The 22108-nt window shown below is 51.0% G+C and overlaps 32 non-coding genes and 9 pseudogenes across 32 annotated transcripts; all 41 read left to right on the top strand.

The window, feature by feature from the left end:
* Positions 1 to 308: 308 nt before the first annotated feature.
* Positions 309 to 427, top strand: LOC148769253 (5S ribosomal RNA). The gene has a single exon (XR_016032729.1). It is a non-coding gene; the product is annotated as a 5S ribosomal RNA (ribosomal RNA).
* Positions 428 to 820: 393 nt separating this feature from the next.
* Positions 821 to 951, top strand: LOC148769254 (5S ribosomal RNA; annotated as a pseudogene).
* A 391-nt stretch (positions 952 to 1342) lies between these two features.
* LOC148769255 (5S ribosomal RNA) lies at positions 1343 to 1461 on the top strand. Its single transcript, XR_016032807.1, has one exon. It is a non-coding gene; the product is annotated as a 5S ribosomal RNA (ribosomal RNA).
* A 394-nt stretch (positions 1462 to 1855) lies between these two features.
* Positions 1856 to 1986, top strand: LOC148769256 (5S ribosomal RNA; annotated as a pseudogene).
* Positions 1987 to 2377: 391 nt separating this feature from the next.
* Positions 2378 to 2495, top strand: LOC148769257 (5S ribosomal RNA; annotated as a pseudogene).
* A 394-nt stretch (positions 2496 to 2889) lies between these two features.
* On the top strand, positions 2890 to 3008 carry LOC148769258 (5S ribosomal RNA). The gene has a single exon (XR_016032692.1). It is a non-coding gene; the product is annotated as a 5S ribosomal RNA (ribosomal RNA).
* A 399-nt stretch (positions 3009 to 3407) lies between these two features.
* On the top strand, positions 3408 to 3526 carry LOC148769259 (5S ribosomal RNA). Its single transcript, XR_016032684.1, has one exon. It is a non-coding gene; the product is annotated as a 5S ribosomal RNA (ribosomal RNA).
* Positions 3527 to 3925: 399 nt separating this feature from the next.
* Positions 3926 to 4056, top strand: LOC148769260 (5S ribosomal RNA; annotated as a pseudogene).
* A 393-nt stretch (positions 4057 to 4449) lies between these two features.
* LOC148769261 (5S ribosomal RNA) lies at positions 4450 to 4580 on the top strand (annotated as a pseudogene).
* Positions 4581 to 4971: 391 nt separating this feature from the next.
* On the top strand, positions 4972 to 5090 carry LOC148769262 (5S ribosomal RNA; annotated as a pseudogene).
* A 392-nt stretch (positions 5091 to 5482) lies between these two features.
* Positions 5483 to 5601, top strand: LOC148769263 (5S ribosomal RNA). Its single transcript, XR_016032731.1, has one exon. It is a non-coding gene; the product is annotated as a 5S ribosomal RNA (ribosomal RNA).
* A 395-nt stretch (positions 5602 to 5996) lies between these two features.
* LOC148769264 (5S ribosomal RNA) lies at positions 5997 to 6115 on the top strand. Its single transcript, XR_016032701.1, has one exon. It is a non-coding gene; the product is annotated as a 5S ribosomal RNA (ribosomal RNA).
* Positions 6116 to 6510: 395 nt separating this feature from the next.
* Positions 6511 to 6629, top strand: LOC148769265 (5S ribosomal RNA). The gene has a single exon (XR_016032732.1). It is a non-coding gene; the product is annotated as a 5S ribosomal RNA (ribosomal RNA).
* Positions 6630 to 7023: 394 nt separating this feature from the next.
* Positions 7024 to 7142, top strand: LOC148769266 (5S ribosomal RNA). Its single transcript, XR_016032580.1, has one exon. It is a non-coding gene; the product is annotated as a 5S ribosomal RNA (ribosomal RNA).
* A 387-nt stretch (positions 7143 to 7529) lies between these two features.
* On the top strand, positions 7530 to 7648 carry LOC148769267 (5S ribosomal RNA). Its single transcript, XR_016032695.1, has one exon. It is a non-coding gene; the product is annotated as a 5S ribosomal RNA (ribosomal RNA).
* Positions 7649 to 8044: 396 nt separating this feature from the next.
* Positions 8045 to 8163, top strand: LOC148769268 (5S ribosomal RNA). The gene has a single exon (XR_016032694.1). It is a non-coding gene; the product is annotated as a 5S ribosomal RNA (ribosomal RNA).
* A 392-nt stretch (positions 8164 to 8555) lies between these two features.
* Positions 8556 to 8674, top strand: LOC148769269 (5S ribosomal RNA; annotated as a pseudogene).
* Positions 8675 to 9068: 394 nt separating this feature from the next.
* On the top strand, positions 9069 to 9187 carry LOC148769270 (5S ribosomal RNA). Its single transcript, XR_016032648.1, has one exon. It is a non-coding gene; the product is annotated as a 5S ribosomal RNA (ribosomal RNA).
* A 392-nt stretch (positions 9188 to 9579) lies between these two features.
* LOC148769271 (5S ribosomal RNA) lies at positions 9580 to 9698 on the top strand (annotated as a pseudogene).
* Positions 9699 to 10092: 394 nt separating this feature from the next.
* LOC148769272 (5S ribosomal RNA) lies at positions 10093 to 10211 on the top strand. The gene has a single exon (XR_016032709.1). It is a non-coding gene; the product is annotated as a 5S ribosomal RNA (ribosomal RNA).
* Positions 10212 to 11350: 1139 nt separating this feature from the next.
* LOC148769273 (5S ribosomal RNA) lies at positions 11351 to 11469 on the top strand. Its single transcript, XR_016032581.1, has one exon. It is a non-coding gene; the product is annotated as a 5S ribosomal RNA (ribosomal RNA).
* Positions 11470 to 11862: 393 nt separating this feature from the next.
* Positions 11863 to 11981, top strand: LOC148769274 (5S ribosomal RNA). The gene has a single exon (XR_016032733.1). It is a non-coding gene; the product is annotated as a 5S ribosomal RNA (ribosomal RNA).
* Positions 11982 to 12377: 396 nt separating this feature from the next.
* On the top strand, positions 12378 to 12496 carry LOC148769275 (5S ribosomal RNA). The gene has a single exon (XR_016032582.1). It is a non-coding gene; the product is annotated as a 5S ribosomal RNA (ribosomal RNA).
* A 393-nt stretch (positions 12497 to 12889) lies between these two features.
* LOC148769276 (5S ribosomal RNA) lies at positions 12890 to 13008 on the top strand. Its single transcript, XR_016032734.1, has one exon. It is a non-coding gene; the product is annotated as a 5S ribosomal RNA (ribosomal RNA).
* A 394-nt stretch (positions 13009 to 13402) lies between these two features.
* Positions 13403 to 13521, top strand: LOC148769277 (5S ribosomal RNA). Its single transcript, XR_016032525.1, has one exon. It is a non-coding gene; the product is annotated as a 5S ribosomal RNA (ribosomal RNA).
* Positions 13522 to 13914: 393 nt separating this feature from the next.
* LOC148769278 (5S ribosomal RNA) lies at positions 13915 to 14033 on the top strand. Its single transcript, XR_016032735.1, has one exon. It is a non-coding gene; the product is annotated as a 5S ribosomal RNA (ribosomal RNA).
* Positions 14034 to 14426: 393 nt separating this feature from the next.
* On the top strand, positions 14427 to 14545 carry LOC148769279 (5S ribosomal RNA). Its single transcript, XR_016032583.1, has one exon. It is a non-coding gene; the product is annotated as a 5S ribosomal RNA (ribosomal RNA).
* A 390-nt stretch (positions 14546 to 14935) lies between these two features.
* On the top strand, positions 14936 to 15054 carry LOC148769280 (5S ribosomal RNA). The gene has a single exon (XR_016032665.1). It is a non-coding gene; the product is annotated as a 5S ribosomal RNA (ribosomal RNA).
* A 392-nt stretch (positions 15055 to 15446) lies between these two features.
* LOC148769281 (5S ribosomal RNA) lies at positions 15447 to 15565 on the top strand. Its single transcript, XR_016032717.1, has one exon. It is a non-coding gene; the product is annotated as a 5S ribosomal RNA (ribosomal RNA).
* A 394-nt stretch (positions 15566 to 15959) lies between these two features.
* On the top strand, positions 15960 to 16078 carry LOC148769282 (5S ribosomal RNA). Its single transcript, XR_016032488.1, has one exon. It is a non-coding gene; the product is annotated as a 5S ribosomal RNA (ribosomal RNA).
* A 394-nt stretch (positions 16079 to 16472) lies between these two features.
* On the top strand, positions 16473 to 16591 carry LOC148769283 (5S ribosomal RNA). Its single transcript, XR_016032719.1, has one exon. It is a non-coding gene; the product is annotated as a 5S ribosomal RNA (ribosomal RNA).
* Positions 16592 to 16986: 395 nt separating this feature from the next.
* LOC148769284 (5S ribosomal RNA) lies at positions 16987 to 17105 on the top strand. Its single transcript, XR_016032499.1, has one exon. It is a non-coding gene; the product is annotated as a 5S ribosomal RNA (ribosomal RNA).
* Positions 17106 to 17497: 392 nt separating this feature from the next.
* Positions 17498 to 17616, top strand: LOC148769285 (5S ribosomal RNA). The gene has a single exon (XR_016032666.1). It is a non-coding gene; the product is annotated as a 5S ribosomal RNA (ribosomal RNA).
* A 396-nt stretch (positions 17617 to 18012) lies between these two features.
* LOC148769286 (5S ribosomal RNA) lies at positions 18013 to 18131 on the top strand. The gene has a single exon (XR_016032736.1). It is a non-coding gene; the product is annotated as a 5S ribosomal RNA (ribosomal RNA).
* A 395-nt stretch (positions 18132 to 18526) lies between these two features.
* On the top strand, positions 18527 to 18645 carry LOC148769287 (5S ribosomal RNA). The gene has a single exon (XR_016032649.1). It is a non-coding gene; the product is annotated as a 5S ribosomal RNA (ribosomal RNA).
* A 395-nt stretch (positions 18646 to 19040) lies between these two features.
* LOC148769288 (5S ribosomal RNA) lies at positions 19041 to 19159 on the top strand. The gene has a single exon (XR_016032737.1). It is a non-coding gene; the product is annotated as a 5S ribosomal RNA (ribosomal RNA).
* Positions 19160 to 19554: 395 nt separating this feature from the next.
* LOC148769289 (5S ribosomal RNA) lies at positions 19555 to 19681 on the top strand (annotated as a pseudogene).
* A 394-nt stretch (positions 19682 to 20075) lies between these two features.
* Positions 20076 to 20194, top strand: LOC148769290 (5S ribosomal RNA). The gene has a single exon (XR_016032667.1). It is a non-coding gene; the product is annotated as a 5S ribosomal RNA (ribosomal RNA).
* Positions 20195 to 20589: 395 nt separating this feature from the next.
* On the top strand, positions 20590 to 20708 carry LOC148769291 (5S ribosomal RNA). Its single transcript, XR_016032510.1, has one exon. It is a non-coding gene; the product is annotated as a 5S ribosomal RNA (ribosomal RNA).
* Positions 20709 to 21101: 393 nt separating this feature from the next.
* Positions 21102 to 21220, top strand: LOC148769292 (5S ribosomal RNA). Its single transcript, XR_016032668.1, has one exon. It is a non-coding gene; the product is annotated as a 5S ribosomal RNA (ribosomal RNA).
* Positions 21221 to 21614: 394 nt separating this feature from the next.
* LOC148769293 (5S ribosomal RNA) lies at positions 21615 to 21733 on the top strand. Its single transcript, XR_016032739.1, has one exon. It is a non-coding gene; the product is annotated as a 5S ribosomal RNA (ribosomal RNA).
* The last annotated feature ends 375 nt before the right edge of the window (positions 21734 to 22108 follow it).

Here is a 22108-nt window from a genome sequence, read left to right on the forward strand (position 1 = left end):
TTAGCATCTAATGCATACCTCAGCGCGAGCATTGTGGGGCCGGTCGGATCGATCGAACGAGTTGATTGCACCGATAAACGCGTCGATCGCGTCTAATAGTGGCGGAAGCTGGGCTAAACGGTCTCTTTTCACTGCGAGCGCGGGGTTAATGGGGATTCGCCAAATTGACAATCCGACGGCGTCTGAAAGAGCTTCGCGTGCCTTTGCAGATCGCCTCGTAACTCATCCCGAGTCAAAAGTTATCGACGCTTTAAGCCGCTGCGGCGCAAGTTTCTCAACATAAAACCGAATTGCGTGCATAGACGTACGGGTGCGATCATACCAGCACTAATGCACCGGATCCCATCAGAACTCCAAAGTTAAGCGTGCTTGGGCGAGAGTAGTACTAGGATGTGTGACCCCCTGGGAAGTCCTCGTGTTGCAACCCCTTCCATCTTTTTGTAGTTTATTTTCTCGTCTCACCTCCCGTTTTCGAAGTAGCTTTTCGTTTCTTTTTTTTTTTTTGACAGCGATTTGCATCTAATGCATACCTCAGCGCGAGCATTGTGGGGCCGGTCGGATCGATCGAACGAGCTGATTGCACCGATAAACGCGTCGATCGCGTCTAATAGTTGCGGAAGCTGGGCTAAACGGCCTCTTTTCACTGCGAGCGCGGGGTCAATGGGGCTTCGCCTAATTGGCACACCGACGGCGTCTGAAAGAGCTTCGCGTGCGTATGCAGATCGCCTCGTAACTCATCCCGAGTCAAAAGTTATCGACGCTTTAAGCCGCTGCGGCGCAAGGTTCTCAATATAAAACCGAATTGCGTGCATAGACTTACGGGTGCGATCATACCAGCACTAATGCACCGGATCCCATCAGAACTCCGAAGTTAAGCGTGCTTGGGCGCGTGCTTGGGCGAGAGTAGTACTAGGATGGGTGACCCCCTGGGAAGTCCTCGTGTTGCACCCCCACCCCACCTTTTTGTAGTTTATTTTCTCGTCTCACCTCCCGTTTTCTAGTAGCTTTTCGTTTTTTTTTTTTTTTGACAGCGATTAGCATCTAATGCATACCTCAGCGCGAGCTTTGTGGGGCCGGTCGGATCGATCGAACGAGTTGATTGCACCGATAAACGCGTCGATCGCGTCTAATAGTGGCGGAAGCTGGGCTAAACGGTCTCTTTTCACTGCGAGCGCGGGGTTAATGGGGATTCGCCAAATTGACAATCCGACGGCGTTTGAAAGAGCTTCGCGTGCCTTTGCAGATCGCCTCGTAACTCATCCCGAGTCAAAAGTTATCGACGCTTTAAGCCGCTGCGGCGCAAGTTTCTCAACATAAAACCGAATTGCGTGCATAGACGTACGGGTGCGATCATACCAGCACTAATGCACCGGATCCCATCAGAACTCCAAAGTTAAGCGTGCTTGGGCGAGAGTAGTACTAGGTTGTGTGACCCCCTGGGAAGTCCTCGTGTTGCAACCCCTTCCATCTTTTTGTAGTTTATTTTCTCGTCTCACCTCCCGTTTTCGAAGTAGCTTTTCGTTTCTTTTTTTTTTTTTTGACAGCGATTTGCATCTAATGCATACCTCAGCGCGAGCATTGTGGGGCCGGTCGGATCGATCGAACGAGCTGATTGCACCGATAAACGCGTCGATCGCGTCTAATAGTTGCGGAAGCTGGGCTAAACGGCCTCTTTTCACTGCGAGCGCGGGGTCAATGGGGCTTCGCCTAATTGGCACACCGACGGCGTCTGAAAGAGCTTCGCGTGCGTATGCAGATCGCCTCGTAACTCATCCCGAGTCAAAAGTTATCGACGCTTTAAGCCGCTGCGGCGCAAGGTTCTCAATATAAAACCGAATTGCGTGCATAGACTTACGGGTGCGATCATACCAGCACTAATGCACCGGATCCCATCAGAACTCCGAAGTTAAGCGTGCTTGGGCGCGTGCTTGGGCGAGAGTAGTACTAGGATGGGTGACCCCCTGGGAAGTCCTCGTGTTGCACCCCCACCCCACCTTTTTGTAGTTTATTTTCTCGTCTCACCTCCCGTTTTCTAGTAGCTTTTCGTTTTTTTTTTTTTTTGACAGCGATTAGCATCTAATGCATACCTCAGCGCGAGCTTTGTGGGGCCGGTCGGATCGATCGAACGAGTTGATTGCACCGATAAACGCGTCGATCGCGTCTAATAGTGGCGGAAGCTGGGCTAAACGGCCTCTTTTCACTGCGAGCGCGGGGTTAATGGGGATTCGCCAAATTGACAATCCGACGGCGTTTGAAAGAGCTTCGCGTGCCTTTGCAGATCGCCTCGTAACTCATCCCGAGTCAAAAGTTATCGACGCTTTAAGCCGCTGCGGCGCAAGTTTCTCAACATAAAACCGAATTGCGTGCATAGACTTACGGGTGCGATCATACCAGCACTAATGCACCGGATCCCATCAGAACTCCAAAGTTAAGCGTGCTTGGGCGAGAGTAGTACTAGGATGTGTGACCCCTGGGAAGTCCTCGTGTTGCAACCCCTTCCATCTTTTTGTAGTTTATTTTCTCGTCTCACCTCCCGTTTTCGAAGTAGCTTTTCGTTTCTTTTTTTTTTTTTTGACAGCGATTTGCATCTAATGCATACCTCAGCGCGAGCATTGTGGGGCCGGTCGGATCGATCGAACGAGCTGATTGCACCGATAAACGCGTCGATCGCGTCTAATAGTTGCGGAAGCTGGGCTAAACGGCCTCTTTTCACTGCGAGCGCGGGGTCAATGGGGCTTCGCCTAATTGGCACACCGACGGCGTCTGAAAGAGCTTCGCGTGCGTATGCAGATCGCCTCGTAACTCATCCCGAGTCAAAAGTTATCGACGTTTTAAGCCGCTGCGGCGCAAGGTTCTCAATATAAAACCGAATTGCGTGCATAGACTTACGGGTGCGATCATACCAGCACTAATGCACCGGATCCCATCAGAACTACGAAGTTAAGCGTGCTTGGGCGAGAGTAGTACTAGGATGGGTCACCCCCTGGGAAGTCCTCGTGTTGCACCCCCACCCCACCTTTTTGTAGTTTATTTTCTCGTCTCACCTCCCGTTTTCTAGTAGCTTTTCGTTTCTTTTTTTTTTTTTTTTTTTGACAGCGATGAGCATCTAATGCATACCTCAGCGCGAGCAATGTGGGGCCGGTCGGATCGATCGAACGAGCTGATTGCACCGATAAACGCGTCGATCGCGTCTTATAGTGGCGGAAGCTGGGCTAAACGGCCTCTTTTCACTGCGAGCGCGGGGTCAATGGGGCTTCGCCAAATTGACACGCCGACGGCGTCTGAAAGAGCTTCGCGTGCGTATGCATATCGCCTCGTAACTCATCCCGAGTCAAAAGTTATCGACGCTTTAAGCCGCTGCGGCGCAAGGTTCTCAACATAAAATCGAATTGCGTGCATAGACTTACGGGTGCGATCATACCAGCACTAATGCACCTGATTCCATCAGAACTCCGAAGTTAAGCGTGCTTGGGCGAGAGTAGTACTAGGATGGGTGACCCCCTGGGAAGTCCTCGTGTTGCACCCCCACCCCACCTTTTCATAGTTTATTTTCTCGTCTCACCTCCTGTTTTCTAGTAGCTTTTCGTTTCTTTTTTTTTTTTTTTTTTTGACAGCGATGAGCATCTAATGCATACCTCAGCGCGAGCAATGTGGGGCCGGAAGGATCGATCGAACGAGCTGATTGCACTGATAAACGCGTCGATCGCGTCTAATAGTGGCGGAAGCTGGGCTAAACGGCCTCTTTTCACTGCGAGTGCGGGGTCAATGGGGCTTCGCCTAATTGACACACCGACGGCGTCTGAAAGAGCTTCGCGTGCGTATGCAGATCGCCTCGTAACTCATCCCGAGTCAAAAGTTTTCGACGCTTTAAGCCGCTGCGGCGCAAGTTTCTCAACATAAAACCGAATTGCGTGCATAGACTTACGGGTGCGATCATACCAGCACTAATGCACCGGATCCCATCAGAACTCCGAAGTTAAGCGTGCTTGGGCGCGTGCTTGGGCGAGAGTAGTACTAGGATGGGTGACCCCCTGGGAAGTCCTCGTGTTGCACCCCCACCCCACCTTTTTGTAGTTTATTTTCTCGTCTCACCTCCCGTTTTCTAGTAGCTTTTCGTTTTTTTTTTTTTTTTTGACAGCGATTAGCATCTAATGCATACCTCAGCGCGAGCATTGTGGGGCCGGTCGGATCGATCGAACGAGTTGATTGCACCGATAAACGCGTCGATCGCGTCTAATAGTGGCGGAAGCTGGGCTAAACGGCCTCTTTTCACTGCGAGCGCGGGGTTAATGGGGATTCGCCAAATTGACACTCCGACGGCGTCTGAAAGAGCTTCGCGTGCGTATGCAGATCGCCTCGTAACTCATCCCGAGTCAAAAGTTATCGACGCTTTAAGCCGCTGCGGCGCAAGTTTCTCAACATAAAACCGAATTGCGTGCATAGACGTACGGGTGCGATCATACCAGCACTAATGCACCGGATCCCATCAGAACTCCGAAGTTAAGCGTGCTTGGGCGCGTGCTTGGGCGAGAGTAGTACTAGGATGGGTGACCCCCTGGGAAGTCCTCGTGTTGCACCCCCACCCCACCTTTTTGTAGTTTATTTTCTCGTCTCACCTCCCGTTTTCTAGTAGCTTTTCGTTTTTTTTTTTTTTTGACAGCGATTAGCATCTAATGCATACCTCAGCGCGAGCATTGTGGGGCCGGTCGGATCGATCGAACGAGTTGATTGCACCGATAAACGCGTCGATCGCGTCTAATAGTGGCGGAAGCTGGGCTAAACGGTCTCTTTTCACTGCGAGCGCGGGGTTAATGGGGATTCGCCAAATTGACAATCCGACGGCGTCTGAAAGAGCTTCGCGTGCGTATGCATATCGCCTAGTAACTCATCCCGAGTCAAAAGTTATCGACGCTTTAAGCCGCTGCGGCGCAAGTTTCTCAACATAAAACCGAATTGCGTGCATAGACTTACGGGTGCGATCATACCAGCACTAACGCACCCGATCCCATCAGAACTCCAAAGTTAAGCGTGCTTGGGCGAGAGTAGTACTAGGATGTGTGACCCCCTGGGAAGTCCTCGTGTTGCAACCCCTTCCATCTTTTTGTAGTTTATTTTCTCGTCTCACCTCCCGTTTTCTAGTAGCTTTTCGTTTCTTTTTTTTTTTTTTGACAGCGATGAGCATCTAATGCATACCTCAGCGCGAGCAATGTGGGGCCGGTCGGATCGATCGAACGAGCTGATTGCACCGATAAACGCGTCGATCGCGTCTAATAGTGGCGGAAGCTGGGCTAAACGACCTCTTTTCACTGCGAGCGCGGGGTCAATGGGGCTTCGTTAACTTGACACGCCGACGGCGTCTGAAGAGCTTCGCGTGCGTATGCAGATCGCCTCGTAACTCATCCCGAGTCAAAAGTTATCGACGCTTTAAGCCGCTGCGGCGCAAGTTTCTCAACATAAAACCGAATTGCGTGCATAGACTTACGGGTGCGATCATACCAGCACTAACGCACCGGATCCCATCATAACTCCAAAGTTAAGCGTGCTTGGGCGAGAGTAGTACTAGGATGGGTCACCCCCTGGGAAGTCCTCGTGTTGCACCCCCTTCCATCTTTTTGTAGTTTATTTTCTCGTCTCACCTCCCGTTTTCTAGTAGCTTTTCGTTTCTTTTTTTTTTTTTTTTGACAGCGATGAGCATCTAATGCATACCTCAGCGCGAGCAATGTGGGGCCGGTCGGATCGATCGAACGAGCTGATTGCACCGATAAACGCGTCGATCGCGTCTAATAGTGGCGGAAGCTGGGCTAAACGACCTCTTTTCACTGCGAGCGCGGGGTCAATGGGGCTTCGCCAAATTGACACGCCGACGGCGTCTGAAAGAGCTTCGCGTGCGTATGCATATCGCCTCGTAACTCATCCCGAGTCAAAAGTTATCGACGCTTTAAGCCGCTGCTGCGCAAGGTTCTCAACATAAAATCGAATTGCGTGCATAGACTTACGGGTGCGATCATACCAGCACTAATGCATTGGATTCCATCAGAACTCCGAAGTTAAGCGTGCTTGGGCGAGAGTAGTACTAGGATGGGTGACCCCCTGGGAAGTCCTCGTGTTGCACCCCCACCCCACCTTTTCATAGTTTATTTTCTCGTCTCACCTCCCGTTTTCTAGTAGCTTTTCGTTTTTTTTTTTTTTTTTTTGACAGCGATTAGCATCTAATGCATACCTCAGCGCGAGCATTGTGGGGCCGGTCGGATCGATCGAACGAGCTGATTGCACCGATAAACGCGTCGATCGCGTCTAATAGTGGCGGAAGCTGGGCTAAACGACCTCTTTTCACTGCGAGCGCGGGGTCAATGGGGCTTCGTTAAATTGACACGCCGACGGCGTCTGAAAGAGCTTCGCGTGCGTATGCAGATCGCCTCGTAACTCATCCCGAGTCAAAAGTTATCGACGCTTTAAGCCGCTGCGGCGCAAGTTTCTCAACATAAAACCGAATTGCGTGCATAGACTTACGGGTGCGATCATACCAGCACTAACGCACCGGATCCCATCATAACTCCAAAGTTAAGCGTGCTTGGGCGAGAGTAGTACTAGGATGGGTCACCCCCTGGGAAGTCCTCGTGTTGCACCCCCTTCCATCTTTTTGTAGTTTATTTTCTCGTCTCACCTCCCGTTTTCTAGTAGCTTTTCGTTTCTTTTTTTTTTTTTTTGACAGCGATGAGCATCTAATGCATACCTCAGCGCGAGCAATGTGGGGCCGGTCGGATCGATCGAACGAGCTGATTGCACCGATAAACGCGTCGATCGCGTCTAATAGTGGCGGAAGCTGGGCTAAACGACCTCTTTTCACTGCGAGCGCGGGGTCAATGGGGCTTCGCAAAATTGACACGCCGACGGCGTCTGAAAGAGCTTCGCGTGCGTATGCATATCGCCTCGTAACTCATCCCGAGTCAAAAGTTATCGACGCTTTAAGCCGCTGCGGCGCAAGTTTCTCAACATAAAACCGAATTGCGTGCATAGACTTACGGGTGCGATCATACCAGCACTAACGCACCGGATCCCATCAGAACTCCAAAGTTAAGCGTGCTTGGGCGAGAGTAGTACTAGGATGGGTGACCCCCTGGGAAGTCCTCGTGTTGCACCCCCTTCCATCTTTTTGTAGTTTATTTTCTCGTCTCACCTCCCGTTTTCTAGTAGTTTTTCGTTTTTTTTTTTTGACAGCGATGAGCATCTAATGCATACCTCAGCGCGAGCAATGTGGGGCCGGTCGGATCGATCGAACGAGCTGATTGCACCGATAAACGCGTCGATCGCGTCTAATAGTGGCGGAAGCTGGGTTAAACGACCTCTTTTCACTGCGAGCGCGGGGTCCATGGGGCTTCGCCTAATTGGCACACCGACGGCGTCTGAAAGAGCTTCGCGTGCGTATGCAGATCGCCTCGTAACTCATCCCGAGTAAAAAGTTATCGACGCTTTAAGCCGCTGCGGCGCAAGTTTCTCAACATAAAACCGAATTGCGTGCATAGACTTACGGGTGCGATCATACCAGCACTAACGCACCGGATCCCATCAGAACTCCAAAGTTAAGCGTGCTTGGGCGAGAGTAGTACTAGGATGGGTGACCCCCTGGAAAGTCCTCGTGTTGCACCCCCTTCCATCTTTTTGTAGTTTATTTTCTCGTCTCACCTCCCATTTTCTAGTAGCTTTTCGTTTCTTTTTTTTTTTTTTTTTGACAGCTATGAGCATCTAATGCATACCTCAGCGCGAGCAATGTGGGGCCGGTCGGATCGATCGAACGAGCTGATTGCACCGATAAACGCGTCGATCGCGTCTAATATTGGCGGAAGCTGGTCTAAACGACCTCTTTTCACTGCGAGCGCGGGGTCAATGGGGCTTCGCAAAATTGACACGCCGACGGCGTCTGAAAGAGCTTCGCGTGCGTATGCATATTGCCTCGTAACTCATCCCGAGTCAAAAGTTATCGACGCTTTAAGCCGCTGCGGCGCAAGGTTCTCAACATAAAACCGAATTGCGTGCATAGACTTACGGGTGCGATCATACCAGCACTAACGCACCCGATCCCATCAGAACTCCAAAGTTAAGCGTGCTTGGGCGAGAGTAGTACTAGGATGGGTGACCCCCTGGGAAGTTCTCGTGTTGCACCCCCTTCCATCTTTTTGTAGTTTATTTTCTCGTCTCACCTCCCGTTTTCTAGTAGCTTTTCGTTTCTTTTTTTTTTTTTTGACAGCGATGAGCATCTAATGCATACCTCAGCGCGAGCAATGTGGGGCCGGTCGGATCGATCGAACGAGCTGATTGCACCGATAAACGCGTCGATCGCGTCTAATAGTGGCGGAAGCTGGGCTAAACGACCTCTTTTCACTGCGAGCGCGGGGTCAATGGGGCTTCGTTAACTTGACACGCCGACGGCGTCTGAAGAGCTTCGCGTGCGTATGCAGATCGCCTCGTAACTCATCCCGAGTCAAAAGTTATCGACGCTTTAAGCCGCTGCGGCGCAAGTTTCTCAACATAAAACCGAATTGCGTGCATAGACTTACGGGTGCGATCATACCAGCACTAACGCACCGGATCCCATCATAACTCCAAAGTTAAGCGTGCTTGGGCGAGAGTAGTACTAGAATGGGTCACCCCCTGGGAAGTCCTCGTGTTGCACCCCCTTCCATCTTTTTGTAGTTTATTTTCTCAAGTCACCTCCCGTTTTCTAGTAGCTTTTCGTTTCTTTTTTTTTTTTTTTGACAGCGATGAGCATCTAATGCATACCTCAGCGCGAGCAATGTGGGGCCGGTCGGATCGATCGAACGAGCTGATTGCACCGATAAACGCGTCGATCGCGTCTAATAGTGGCGGAAGCTGGGCTAAACGACCTCTTTTCACTGCGAGCGCGGGGTCAATGGGGCTTCGCAAAATTGACACGCCGACGGCGTCTGAAAGAGCTTCGCGTGCGTATGCATATCGCCTCGTAACTCATCCCGAGTCAAAAGTTATCGACGCTTTAAGCCGCTGCGGCGCAAGATTCTCAACATAAAACCGAATTGCGTGCATAGACTTACGGGTGCGATTATACCAGCACTAACGCACCGGATCCCATCAGAACTCCAAAGTTAAGCGTGCTTGGGCGAGAGTAGTACTAGGATGGGTGACCCCCTGGGAAGTCCTCGTGTTGCACCCCCTTCCATCTTTTTGTAGTTTATTTTCTCGTCTCACCTCCCGTTTTCTAGTAGCTTTTCGTTTTTTTTTTTTTTTTTGACAGCGATGAGCATCTAATGCATACCTCAGCGCGAGCAATGTGGGGCCGGTCGGATCGATCGAACGAGCTGATTGCACCGATAAACGCGTCGATCGCGTCTAATAGTGGCGGAAGCTGGGTTAAACGACCTCTTTTCACTGCGAGCGCGGGGTCCATGGGGCTTCGCCTAATTGGCACACCGACGGCGTCTGAAAGAGCTTCGCGTGCGTATGCAGATCGCCTCGTAACTCATCCCGAGTCAAAAGTTATCGACGCTTTAAGCCGCTGCGGCGCAAGTTTCTCAACATAAAACCGAATTGCGTGCATAGACTTACGGGTGTGATCATACCAGCACTAACGCACCGGATCCCATCATAACTCCAAAGTTAAGCGTGCTTGGGCGAGAGTAGTATTAGGATGGGTCACCCCCTGGGAAGTCCTCGTGTTGCACCCCCTTCCATCTTTTTGTAGTTTATTTTCTCGTCTCACCTCCCGTTTTCTAGTAGCTTTTCGTTTCTTTTTTTTTTTTTTTGACAGCGATGAGAATCTAATGCATACCTCAGCGCGAGCAATGTGGGGCCGGTCGGATCGATCGAACGAGCTGATTGCACCGATAAACGCGTCGATCGCGTCTAATAGTGGCGGAAGCTGGGCTAAACGACCTCTTTTCACTGCGAGCGCGGGGTCAATGGGGCTTCGCAAAATTGAAACGCCGACGGCGTCTGAAAGAGCTTCGCGTGCGTATGCATATCGCCTCGTAATTCATCCCGAGTCAAAAGTTATCGACGCTTTAAGCCGCTGCGGCGCAAGTTTCTCAACATAAAACCGAATTGCGTGCATAGACTTACGGGTGCGATTATACCAGCACTAACGCACCGGATCCCATCAGAACTCCAAAGTTAAGCGTGCTTGGGCGAGAGTAGTACTAGGATGGGTGACCCCCTGGGAAGTCCTCGTGTGGCACCCCCTTCCATCTTTTTGTAGTTTATTTTCTCGTCTCACCTCCCGTTTTCTAGTAGTTTTTCGTTTTTTTTTTTTTTGACAGCGATGAGCATCTAATGCATACCTCAGCGCGAGCAATGTGGGGCCGGTCGGATCGATCGAACGAGCTGATTGCACCGATAAACGCGTCGATCGCGTCTAATAGTGGCGGAAGCTGGGTTAAACGACCTCTTTTCACTGCGAGCGCGGGGTCCATGGGGCTTCGCCTAATTGGCACACCGACGGCGTCTGAAAGAGCTTCGCGTGCGTATGCAGATCGCCTCGTAACTCATCCCGAGTAAAAAGTTATCGACGCTTTAAGCCGTTGCGGCGCAAGTTTCTCAACATAAAACCGAATTGCGTGCATAGACTTACGGGTGCGATCGTACCAGCACTAACGCACCGGATCCCCTCAGAACTCCAAAGTTAAGCGTGCTTGGGCGAGAGTTGATACGAACCCCGTAGAACTTGTTACGAGACCCTAATACCTTACGCGGAAGCAAGATCGAACACACCCAAAAACAAAGATTCAAGTTTGGCGGAAGCAAGGAACAATGACCCCATAGCTATAAAGAGCTAGAAACCATTATTATCAAGGTGGAATATTGACCCCGTGGTTATAAAGAACCAGAAACCAATATTATGTCGCAAAGAAAGTTACAAGAATCCACTTGGGCGAGAGTAGTACTAGGATGGGTGACCCCCTGGGAAGTCCTCGTGTTGCACCCCCTTCCATCTTTTTGTAGTTTATTTTCTCGTCTCACCTCCCGTTTTCTAGTAGCTTTTCGTTTCTTTTTTTTTTTTTTTTTGACAGCGATGAGCATCTAATGCATACCTCAGCGCGAGCAATGTGGGGCCGGTCGGATCGATCGAACGAGCTGATTGCACCGATAAACGCGTCGATCGCGTCTAATAGTGGCGGAAGCTGGGCTAAACGACCTCTTTTCACTGCGAGCGCGGGGTCAATGGGGCTTCGCAAAATTGACACGCCGACGGCGTCTGAAAGAGCTTCGCGTGCGTATGCATATCGCCTCGTAACTCATCCCGAGTCAAAAGTTATCGACGCTTTAAGCCGCTGCGGCGCAAGGTTCTCAACATAAAACCGAATTGCGTGCATAGACTTACGGGTGCGATCATACCAGCACTAACGCACCGGATCCCATCAGAACTCCAAAGTTAAGCGTGCTTGGGCGAGAGTAGTACTAGGATGGGTGACCCCCTGGGAAGTCCTCGTGTTGCACCCCCTTCCATCTTTTTGTAGTTTATTTTCTCGTCTCACCTCCCGTTTTCTAGTAGCTTTTCGTTTCTTTTTTTTTTTTTTGACAGCGATGAGCATCTAATGCATACCTCAGCGCGAGCAATGTGGGGCCGGTCGGATCGATCGAACGAGCTGATTGCACCGATAAACGCGTCGATCGCGTCTAATAGTGGCGGAAGCTGGGCTAAACGACCTCTTTTCACTGCGAGCGCGGGGTCAATGGGGCTTCGTTAAATTGACACGCCGACGGCGTCTGAAAGAGCTTCGCGTGCGTATGCAGATCGCCTCGTAACTCATCCCGAGTCAAAAGTTATCGACGCTTTAAGCCGCTGCGGCGCAAGTTTCTCAACATAAAACCGAATTGCGTGCATAGACTTACGGGTGCGATCATACCAGCACTAACGCACCGGATCCCATCATAACTCCAAAGTTAAGCGTGCTTGGGCGAGAGTAGTACTAGGATGGGTCACCCCCTGGGAAGTCCTCGTGTTGCACCCCCTTCCATCTTTTTGTAGTTTATTTTCTCGTCTCACCTCCCGTTTTCTAGTAGCTTTTCGTTTTTTTTTTTTTTTTTTTTTGACAGCGATGAGCATCTAATGCATACCTCAGCGCGAGCAATGTGGGGCCGGTCGGATCGATCGAACGAGCTGATTGCACCGATAAACGCGTCGATCGCGTCTAATAGTGGCGGAAGCTGGGCTAAACGACCTCTTTTCACTGCGAGCGCGGGGTCAATGGGGCTTCGCAAAATTGACACGCCGACGGCGTCTGAAAGAGCTTCGCGTGCGTATGCAGATCGCCTCGTAACTCATCCCGAGTCAAAAGTTATCGACGCTTTAAGCCGCTGCGGCGCAAGTTTCTCAACATAAAACCGAATTGCGTGCATAGACTTACGGGTGCGATCATACCAGCACTAACGCACCGGATCCCATCAGAACTCCAAAGTTAAGCGTGCTTGGGCGAGAGTAGTACTAGGATGGGTGACCCCCTGGGAAGTCCTCGTGTTGCACCCCCTTCCATCTTTTTGTAGTTTATTTTCTCGTCTCACCTCCCGTTTTCTAGTAGCTTTTCGTTTTTTTTTTTTTTTTTTGACAGCGATGAGCATCTAATGCATACCTCAGCGCGAGCAATGTGGGGCCGGTCGGATCGATCGAACGAGCTGATTGCACCGATAAACGCGTCGATCGCGTCTAATAGTGGCGGAAGCTGGGCTAAACGACCTCTTTTCACTGCGAGCGCGGGGTCAATGGGGCTTCGCCTAATTGACACACCGACGGCGTCTGAAAGAGCTTCGCGTGCGTATGCAGATCGCCTCGTAACTCATCCCGAGTCAAAAGTTATCGACGCTTTAAGCCGCTGCGGCGCAAGTTTCTCAACATAAAACCGAATTGCGTGCATAGACTTACGGGTGCGATCATACCAGCACTAACGCACCGGATCCCATCATAACTCCAAAGTTAAGCGTGCTTGGGCGAGAGTAGTACTAGGATGGGTCACCCCCTGGGAAGTCCTCGTGTTGCACCCCCTTCCATCTTTTTGTAGTTTATTTTCTCGTCTCACCTCCCGTTTTCTAGTAGCTTTTCGTTTCTTTTTTTTTTTTTTTGACAGCGATGAGCATCTAATGCATACCTCAGCGCGAGCAATGTGGGGCCGGTCGGATCGATCGAACGAGCTGATTGCACCGATAAACGCGTCGATCGCGTCTAATAGTGGCGGAAGCTGGGCTAAACGACCTCTTTTCACTGCGAGCGCGGGGTCAATGGGGCTTCGCCAAATTGACACGCCGACGGCGTCTGAAAGAGCTTCGCGTGCGTATGCATATCGCCTCGTAACTCATCCCGAGTCAAAAGTTATCGACGCTTTAAGCCGCTGCGGCGCAAGGTTCTCAACATAAAACCGAATTGCGTGCATAGACTTACGGGTGCGATCATACCAGCACTAATGCACCGGATTCCATCAGAACTCCGAAGTTAAGCGTGCTTGGGCGAGAGTAGTACTAGGATGGGTGACCCCCTGGGAAGTCCTCGTGTTGCACCCCCACCCCACCTTTTTGTAGTTTATTTTCTCGTCTCACCTCCCGTTTTCTAGTAGCTTTTCGTTTTTTTTTTTTTTTTTTGACAGCGATTAGCATCTAATGCATACCTCAGCGCGAGCATTGTGGGGCCGGTCGGATCGATCGAACGAGCTGATTGCACCGATAAACGCGTCGATCGCGTCTAATAGTGGCGGAAGCTGGGCTAAACGACCTCTTTTCACTGCGAGCGCGGGGTCAATGGGGCTTCGCAAATTGACACGCCGACGGCGTCTGAAAGAGCTTCGCGTGCGTATGCAGATCGCCTCGTAACTCATCCCGAGTCAAAAGTTATCGACGCTTTAAGCCGCTGCGGCGCAAGTTTCTCAACATAAAACCGAATTGCGTGCATAGACTTACGGGTGCGATCATACCAGCACTAACGCACCGGATCCCATCATAACTCCAAAGTTAAGCGTGCTTGGGCGAGAGTAGTACTAGGATGGGTCACCCCCTGGGAAGTCCTCGTGTTGCACCCCCTTCCATCTTTTTGTAGTTTATTTTCTCGTCTCACCTCCCGTTTTCTAGTAGCTTTTCGTTTTTTTTTTTTTTTTTTGACAGCGATGAGCATCTAATGCATACCTCAGCGCGAGCAATGTGGGGCCGGTCGGATCGATCGAACGAGCTGATTGCACCGATAAACGCGTCGATCGCGTCTAATAGTGGCGGAAGCTGGGCTAAACGACCTCTTTTCACTGCGAGCGCGGGGTCAATGGGGCTTCGCAAAATTGACACGCCGACGGCGTCTGAAAGAGCTTCGCGTGCGTATGCATATCGCCTCGTAACTCATCCCGAGTCAAAAGTTATCGACGCTTTAAGCCGCTGCGGCGCAAGTTTCTCAACATAAAACCGAATTGCGTGCATAGACTTACGGGTGCGATCATACCAGCACTAACGCACCGGATCCCATCAGAACTCCAAAGTTAAGCGTGCTTGGGCGAGAGTAGTACTAGGATGGGTGACCCCCTGGGAAGTCCTCGTGTTGCACCCCCTTCCATCTTTTTGTAGTTTATTTTCTCGTCTCACCTCCCGTTTTCTAGTAGCTTTTCGTTTTTTTTTTTTTTTGACAGCGATGAGCATCTAATGCATACCTCAGCGCGAGCAATGTGGGGCCGGTCGGATCGATCGAACGAGCTGATTGCACCGATAAACGCGTCGATCGCGTCTAATAGTGGCGGAAGCTGGGCTAAACGACCTCTTTTCACTGCGAGCGCGGGGTCAATGGGGCTTCGCCAAATTGACACACCGACGGCGTCTGAAAGAGCTTCGCGTGCGTATGCAGATCGCCTCGTAACTCATCCCGAGTCAAAAGTTATCGACGCTTTAAGCCGCTGCGGCGCAAGTTTCTCAACATAAAACCGAATTGCGTGCATAGACTTACGGGTGCGATCATACCAGCACTAATGCACCGGATCCCATCAGAACTCCAAAGTTAAGCGTGCTTGGGCGAGAGTAGTACTAGGATGGGTGACCCCCTGGGAAGTCCTCGTGTTGCAACCCCTTCCATCTTTTTGTAGTTTATTTTCTCGTCTCACCTCCCGTTTTCTAGTAGCTTTTCGTTTCTTTTTTTTTTTTTGACAGCGATGAGCATCTAATGCATACCTCAGCGCGAGCATTGTGGGGCCGGTCGGATCGATCGAACGAGCTGATTGCACCGATAAACGCGTCGATCGCGTCTAATAGTGGCGGAAGCTGGGCTAAACGGCCTCTTTTCACTGCGAGCGCGGGGTCAATGGGGCTTCGCCTAATTGACACACCGACGGCGTCTGAAAGAGCTTCGCGTGCGTATGCAGATCGCCTCGTAACTCATCCCGAGTCAAAAGTTATCGACGCTTTAAGCCGCTGCGGCGCAAGTTTCTCAACATAAAACCGAATTGCGTGCATAGACTTACGGGTGCGATCATACCAGCACTAACGCACCGGATCCCATCATAACTCCAAAGTTAAGCGTGCTTGGGCGAGAGTAGTACTAGGATGGGTGACCCCCTGGGAAGTCCTCGTGTTGCACCCCCTTCCATCTTTTTGTAGTTTATTTTCTCGTCTCACCTCCCGTTTTCTAGTAGCTTTTCGTTTCTTTTTTTTTTTTTTTGACAGCGATGAGCATCTAATGCATACCTCAGCGCGAGCAATGTGGGGCCGGTCGGATCGATCGAACGAGCTGATTGCACCGATAAACGCGTCGATCGCGTCTAATAGTGGCGGAAGCTGGGCTAAACGACCTCTTTTCACTGCGAGCGCGGGGTCAATGGGGCTTCGCCAAATTGACACGCCGACGGCGTCTGAAAGAGCTTCGCGTGCGTATGCATATCGCCTCGTAACTCATCCCGAGTCAAAAGTTATCGACGCTTTAAGCCGCTGCGGCGCAAGTTTCTCAACATAAAACCGAATTGCGTGCATAGACTTACGGGTGCGATCATACCAGCACTAATGCACCGGATCCCATCAGAACTCCGAAGTTAAGCGTGCTTGGGCGAGAGTAGTACTAGGATGGGTGACCCCCTGGGAAGTCCTCGTGTTGCACCCCCACCCCATCTTTTTGTAGTTTATTTTCTCGTCTCACCTCCCGTTTTCTAGTAGCTTTTCGTTTTTTTTTTTTTTTTTTGACAGCGATTAGCATCTAATGCATACCTCAGCGCGAGCATTGTGGGGCCGGTCGGATCGATCGAACGAGCTGATTGCACCGATAAACGCGTCGATCGCGTCTAATAGTGGCGGAAGCTGGGCTAAACGGCCTCTTTTCACTGCGAGCGCGGGGTCAATGGGGCTTCGCCAAATTGACACTCCGACGGCGTCTGAAAGAGCTTCGCGTGCGTATGCAGATCGCCTCGTAACTCATCCCGAGTCAAAAGTTATCGACGCTTTAAGCCGCTGCGGCGCAAGTTTCTCAACATAAAACCGAATTGCGTGCATAGACTTACGGGTGCGATCATACCAGCACTAACGCACCGGATCCCATCATAACTCCAAAGTTAAGCGTGCTTGGGCGAGAGTAGTACTAGGATGGGTGACCCCCTGGGAAGTCCTCGTGTTGCACCCCCTTCCATCTTTTTGTAGTTTATTTTCTCGTCTCACCTCCCGTTTTCTAGTAGCTTTTCGTTTCTTTTTTTTTTTTTTTTGACAGCGATGAGCATCTAATGCATACCTCAGCGCGAGCAATGTGGGGCCGGTCGGATCGATCGAACGAGCTGATTGCACCGATAAACGCGTCGATCGCGTCTAATAGTGGCGGAAGCTGGGCTAAACGACCTCTTTTCACTGCGAGCGCGGGGTCAATGGGGCTTCGCCAAATTGACACGCCGACGGCGTCTGAAAGAGCTTCGCGTGCGTATGCATATCGCCTCGTAACTCATCCCGAGTCAAAAGTTATCGACGCTTTAAGCCGCTGCGGCGCAAGGTTCTCAACATAAAACCGAATTGCGTGCATAGACTTACGGGTGCGATCATACCAGCACTAATGCACCGGATCCCATCAGAACTCCGAAGTTAAGCGTGCTTGGGCGAGAGTAGTACTAGGATGGGTGACCCCCTGGGAAGTCCTCGTGTTGCACCCCCACCCCACTTTTTGTAGTTTATTTTCTCGTCTCACCTCCCGTTTTCTAGTAGCTTTTCGTTTTTTTTTTTTTTTTTGACAGCGATGAGCATCTAATGCATACCTCAGCGCGAGCATTGTGGGGCCGGTCGGATCGATCGAACGAGCTGATTGCACCGATAAACGCGTCGATCGCGTCTAATAGTGGCGGAAGCTGGGCTAAACGGCCTCTTTTCACTGCGAGCGCGGGGTCAATGGGGATTCGCCAAATTGACACTCCGACGGCGTCTGAAAGAGCTTCGCGTGCGTATGCAGATCGCCTCGTAACTCATCCCGAGTCAAAAGTTATCGACGCTTTAAGCCGCTGCGGCGCAAGTTTCTCAACATAAAACCGAATTGCGTGCATAGACTTACGGGTGCGATCATACCAGCACTAATGCACCGGATCCCATCAGAACTCCAAAGTTAAGCGTGCTTGGGCGAGAGTAGTACTAGGATGGGTGACCCCCTGGGAAGTCCTCGTGTTGCAACCCCTTCCATCTTTTTGTAGTTTATTTTCTCGTCTCACCTCCCGTTTTCTAGTAGCTTTTCGTTTCTTTTTTTTTTTTTTGACAGCGATTTGCATCTAATGCATACCTCAGCGCGAGCATTGTGGGGCCGGTCGGATCGATCGAACGAGCTGATTGCACCGATAAACGCGTCGATCGCGTCTAATAGTAGTGGCGGAAGCTGGGCTAAACGGCCTCTTTTCACTGCGAGCGCGGGGTCAATGGGGCTTCGCCTAATTGGCACACCGACGGCGTCTGAAAGAGCTTCGCGTGCGTATGCAGATCGCCTCGTAACTCATCCCGAGTCAAAAGTTATCGACGCTTTAAGCCGCTGCGGCGCAAGTTTCTCAACATAAAACCGAATTGCGTGCATAGACTTACGGGTGCGATCATACCAGCACTAACGCACCGGATCCCATCATAACTCCAAAGTTAAGCGTGCTTGGGCGAGAGTAGTACTAGGATGGGTCACCCCCTGGGAAGTCCTCGTGTTGCACCCCCTTCCATCTTTTTGTAGTTTATTTTCTCGTCTCACCTCCCGTTTTCTAGTAGCTTTTCGTTTTTTTTTTTTTTTTTTTTGACAGCGATGAGCATCTAATGCATACCTCAGCGCGAGCAATGTGGGGCCGGTCGGATCGATCGAACGAGCTGATTGCACCGATAAACGCGTCGATCGCGTCTAATAGTGGCGGAAGCTGGGCTAAACGACCTCTTTTCACTGCGAGCGCGGGGTCAATGGGGCTTCGCAAAATTGACACGCCGACGGCGTCTGAAAGAGCTTCGCGTGCGTATGCAGATCGCCTCGTAACTCATCCCGAGTCAAAAGTTATCGACGCTTTAAGCCGCTGCGGCGCAAGTTTCTCAACATAAAACCGAATTGCGTGCATAGACTTACGGGTGCGATCATACCAGCACTAACGCACCGGATCCCATCAGAACTCCAAAGTTAAGCGTGCTTGGGCGAGAGTAGTACTAGGATGGGTCACCCCCTGGGAAGTCCTCGTGTTGCACCCCCTTCCATCTTTTTGTAGTTTATTTTCTCGTCTCACCTCCCGTTTTCTAGTAGCTTTTCGTTTTTTTTTTTTTTTTTTTTGACAGCGATGAGCATCTAATGCATACCTCAGCGCGAGCAATGTGGGGCCGGTCGGATCGATCGAACGAGCTGATTGCACCGATAAACGCGTCGATCGCGTCTAATAGTGGCGGAAGCTGGGCTAAACGACCTCTTTTCACTGCGAGCGCGGGGTCAATGGGGCTTCGCCAAATTGACACACCGACGGCGTCTGAAAGAGCTTCGCGTGCGTATGCAGATCGCCTCGTAACTCATCCCGAGTCAAAAGTTATCGACGCTTTAAGCCGCTGCGGCGCAAGTTTCTCAACATAAAACCGAATTGCGTGCATAGACTTACGGGTGCGATCATACCAGCACTAACGCACCGGATCCCATCATAACTCCAAAGTTAAGCGTGCTTGGGCGAGAGTAGTACTAGGATGGGTCACCCCCTGGGAAGTCCTCGTGTTGCACCCCCTTCCATCTTTTTGTAGTTTATTTTCTCGTCTCACCTCCCGTTTTCTAGTAGCTTTTCGTTTTTTTTTTTTTTTTTTTTGACAGCGATGAGCATCTAATGCATACCTCAGCGCGAGCAATGTGGGGCCGGTCGGATCGATCGAACGAGCTGATTGCACCGATAAACGCGTCGATCGCGTCTAATAGTGGCGGAAGCTGGGCTAAACGACCTCTTTTCACTGCGAGCGCGGGGTCAATGGGGCTTCGCAAAATTGACACGCCGACGGCGTCTGAAAGAGCTTCGCGTGCGTATGCAGATCGCCTCGTAACTCATCCCGAGTCAAAAGTTATCGACGCTTTAAGCCGCTGCGGCGCAAGTTTCTCAACATAAAACCGAATTGCGTGCATAGACTTACGGGTGCGATCATACCAGCACTAATGCACCGGATCCCATCAGAACTCCGAAGTTAAGCGTGCTTGCGTGCTTGGGCGAGAGTAGTACTAGGATGGGTGACCCCCTGGGAAGTCCTCGTGTTGCACCCCCACCCCACCTTTTTGTAGTTTATTTTCTCGTCTCACCTCCCGTTTTCTAGTAGCTTTTCGTTTTTTTTTTTTTTTTTTGACAGCGATTAGCATCTAATGCATACCTCAGCGCGAGCATTGTGGGGCCGGTCGGATCGATCGAACGAGCTGATTGCACCGATAAACGCGTCGATCGCGTCTAATAGTGGCGGAAGCTGGGCTAAACGGCCTCTTTTCACTGCGAGCGCGGGGTCAATGGGGCTTCGCCAAATTGACACTCCGACGGCGTCTGAAAGAGCTTCGCGTGCGTATGCAGATCGCCTCGTAACTCATCCCGAGTCAAAAGTTATCGACGCTTTAAGCCGCTGCGGCGCAAGTTTCTCAACATAAAACCGAATTGCGTGCATAGACTTACGGGTGCGATCATACCAGCACTAATGCACCGGATCCCATCAGAACTCCAAAGTTAAGCGTGCTTGGGCGAGAGTAGTACTAGGATGGGTGACCCCCTGGGAAGTCCTCGTGTTGCAACCCCTTCCATCTTTTTGTAGTTTATTTTCTCGTCTCACCTCCCGTTTTCTAGTAGCTTTTCGTTTCTTTTTTTTTTTTTTTTGACAGCGATGAGCATCTAATGCATACCTCAGCGCGAGCAATGTGGGGCCGGTCGGATCGATCGAACGAGCTGATTGCACCGATAAACGCGTCGATCGCGTCTAATAGTGGCGGAAGCTGGGCTAAACGACCTCTTTTCACTGCGAGCGCGGGGTCAATGGGGCTTCGCCAAATTGACACGCCGACGGCGTCTGAAAGAGCTTCGCGTGCGTATGCAGATCGCCTCGTAACTCATCCCGAGTCAAAAGTTATCGACGCTTTAAGCCGCTGCGGCGCAAGGTTCTCAACATAAAACCGAATTGCGTGCATAGACTTACGGGTGCGATCATACCAGCACTAATGCACCGGATCCCATCAGAACTCCGAAGTTAAGCGTGCTTGGGCGAGAGTAGTACTAGGATGGGTGACCCCCTGGGAAGTCCTCGTGTTGCACCCCCACCCCACTTTTTGTAGTTTATTTTCTCGTCTCACCTCCCGTTTTCTAGTAGCTTTTCGTTTTTTTTTTTTTTTTTTGACAGCGATGAGCATCTAATGCATACCTCAGCGCGAGCATTGTGGGGCCGGTCGGATCGATCGAACGAGCTGATTGCACCGATAAACGCGTCGATCGCGTCTAATAGTGGCGGAAGCTGGGCTAAACGGCCTCTTTTCACTGCGAGCGCGGGGTCAATGGGGCTTCGCCAAATTGACACTCCGACGGCGTCTGAAAGAGCTTCGCGTGCGTATGCAGATCGCCTCGTAACTCATCCCGAGTCAAAAGTTATCGACGCTTTAAGCCGCTGCGGCGCAAGTTTCTCAACATAAAACCGAATTGCGTGCATAGACTTACGGGTGCGATCATACCAGCACTAATGCACCGGATCCCATCAGAACTCCAAAGTTAAGCGTGCTTGGGCGAGAGTAGTACTAGGATGGGTGACCCCCTGGGAAGTCCTCGTGTTGCAACCCCTTCCATCTTTTTGTAGTTTATTTTCTCGTCTCACCTCCCGTTTTCTAGTAGCTTTTCGTTTTTTTTTTTTTTTTTTTGACAGCGATGAGCATCTAATGCATACCTCAGCGCGAGCATTGTGGGGCCGGTCGGATCGATCGAACGAGCTGATTGCACCGATAAACGCGTCGATCGCGTCTAATAGTGGCGGAAGCTGGGCTAAACGGCCTCTTTTCACTGCGAGCGCGGGGTCAATGGGGCTTCGCCTAATTGACACACCGACGGCGTCTGAAAGAGCTTCGCGTGCGTATGCAGATCGCCTCGTAACTCATCCCGAGTCAAAAGTTATCGACGCTTTAAGCCGCTGCGGCGCAAGTTTCTCAACATAAAACCGAATTGCGTGCATAGACTTACGGGTGCGATCATACCAGCACTAACGCACCGGATCCCATCATAACTCCAAAGTTAAGCGTGCTTGGGCGAGAGTAGTACTAGGATGGGTCACCCCCTGGGAAGTCCTCGTGTTGCACCCCCTTCCATCTTTTTGTAGTTTATTTTCTCGTCTCACCTCCCGTTTTCTAGTAGCTTTTCGTTTTTTTTTTTTTTTTTTTGACAGCGATGAGCATCTAATGCATACCTCAGCGCGAGCATTGTGGGGCCGGTCGGATCGATCGAACGAGCTGATTGCACCGATAAACGCGTCGATCGCGTCTAATAGTGGCGGAAGCTGGGCTAAACGGCCTCTTTTCACTGCGAGCGCGGGGTCAATGGGGCTTCGCCAAATTGACACGCCGACGGCGTCTGAAAGAGCTTCGCGTGCGTATGCAGATCGCCTCGTAACTCATCCCGAGTCAAAAGTTATCGACGCTTTAAGCCGCTGCGGCGCAAGTTTCTCAACATAAAACCGA

This window comes from Erythranthe guttata, chromosome 7 (assembly GCF_056151865.1).
Source record: "Erythranthe guttata isolate IM_541 chromosome 7, IM_541, whole genome shotgun sequence".
Taxonomy (NCBI): domain Eukaryota; kingdom Viridiplantae; phylum Streptophyta; class Magnoliopsida; order Lamiales; family Phrymaceae; genus Erythranthe; species Erythranthe guttata.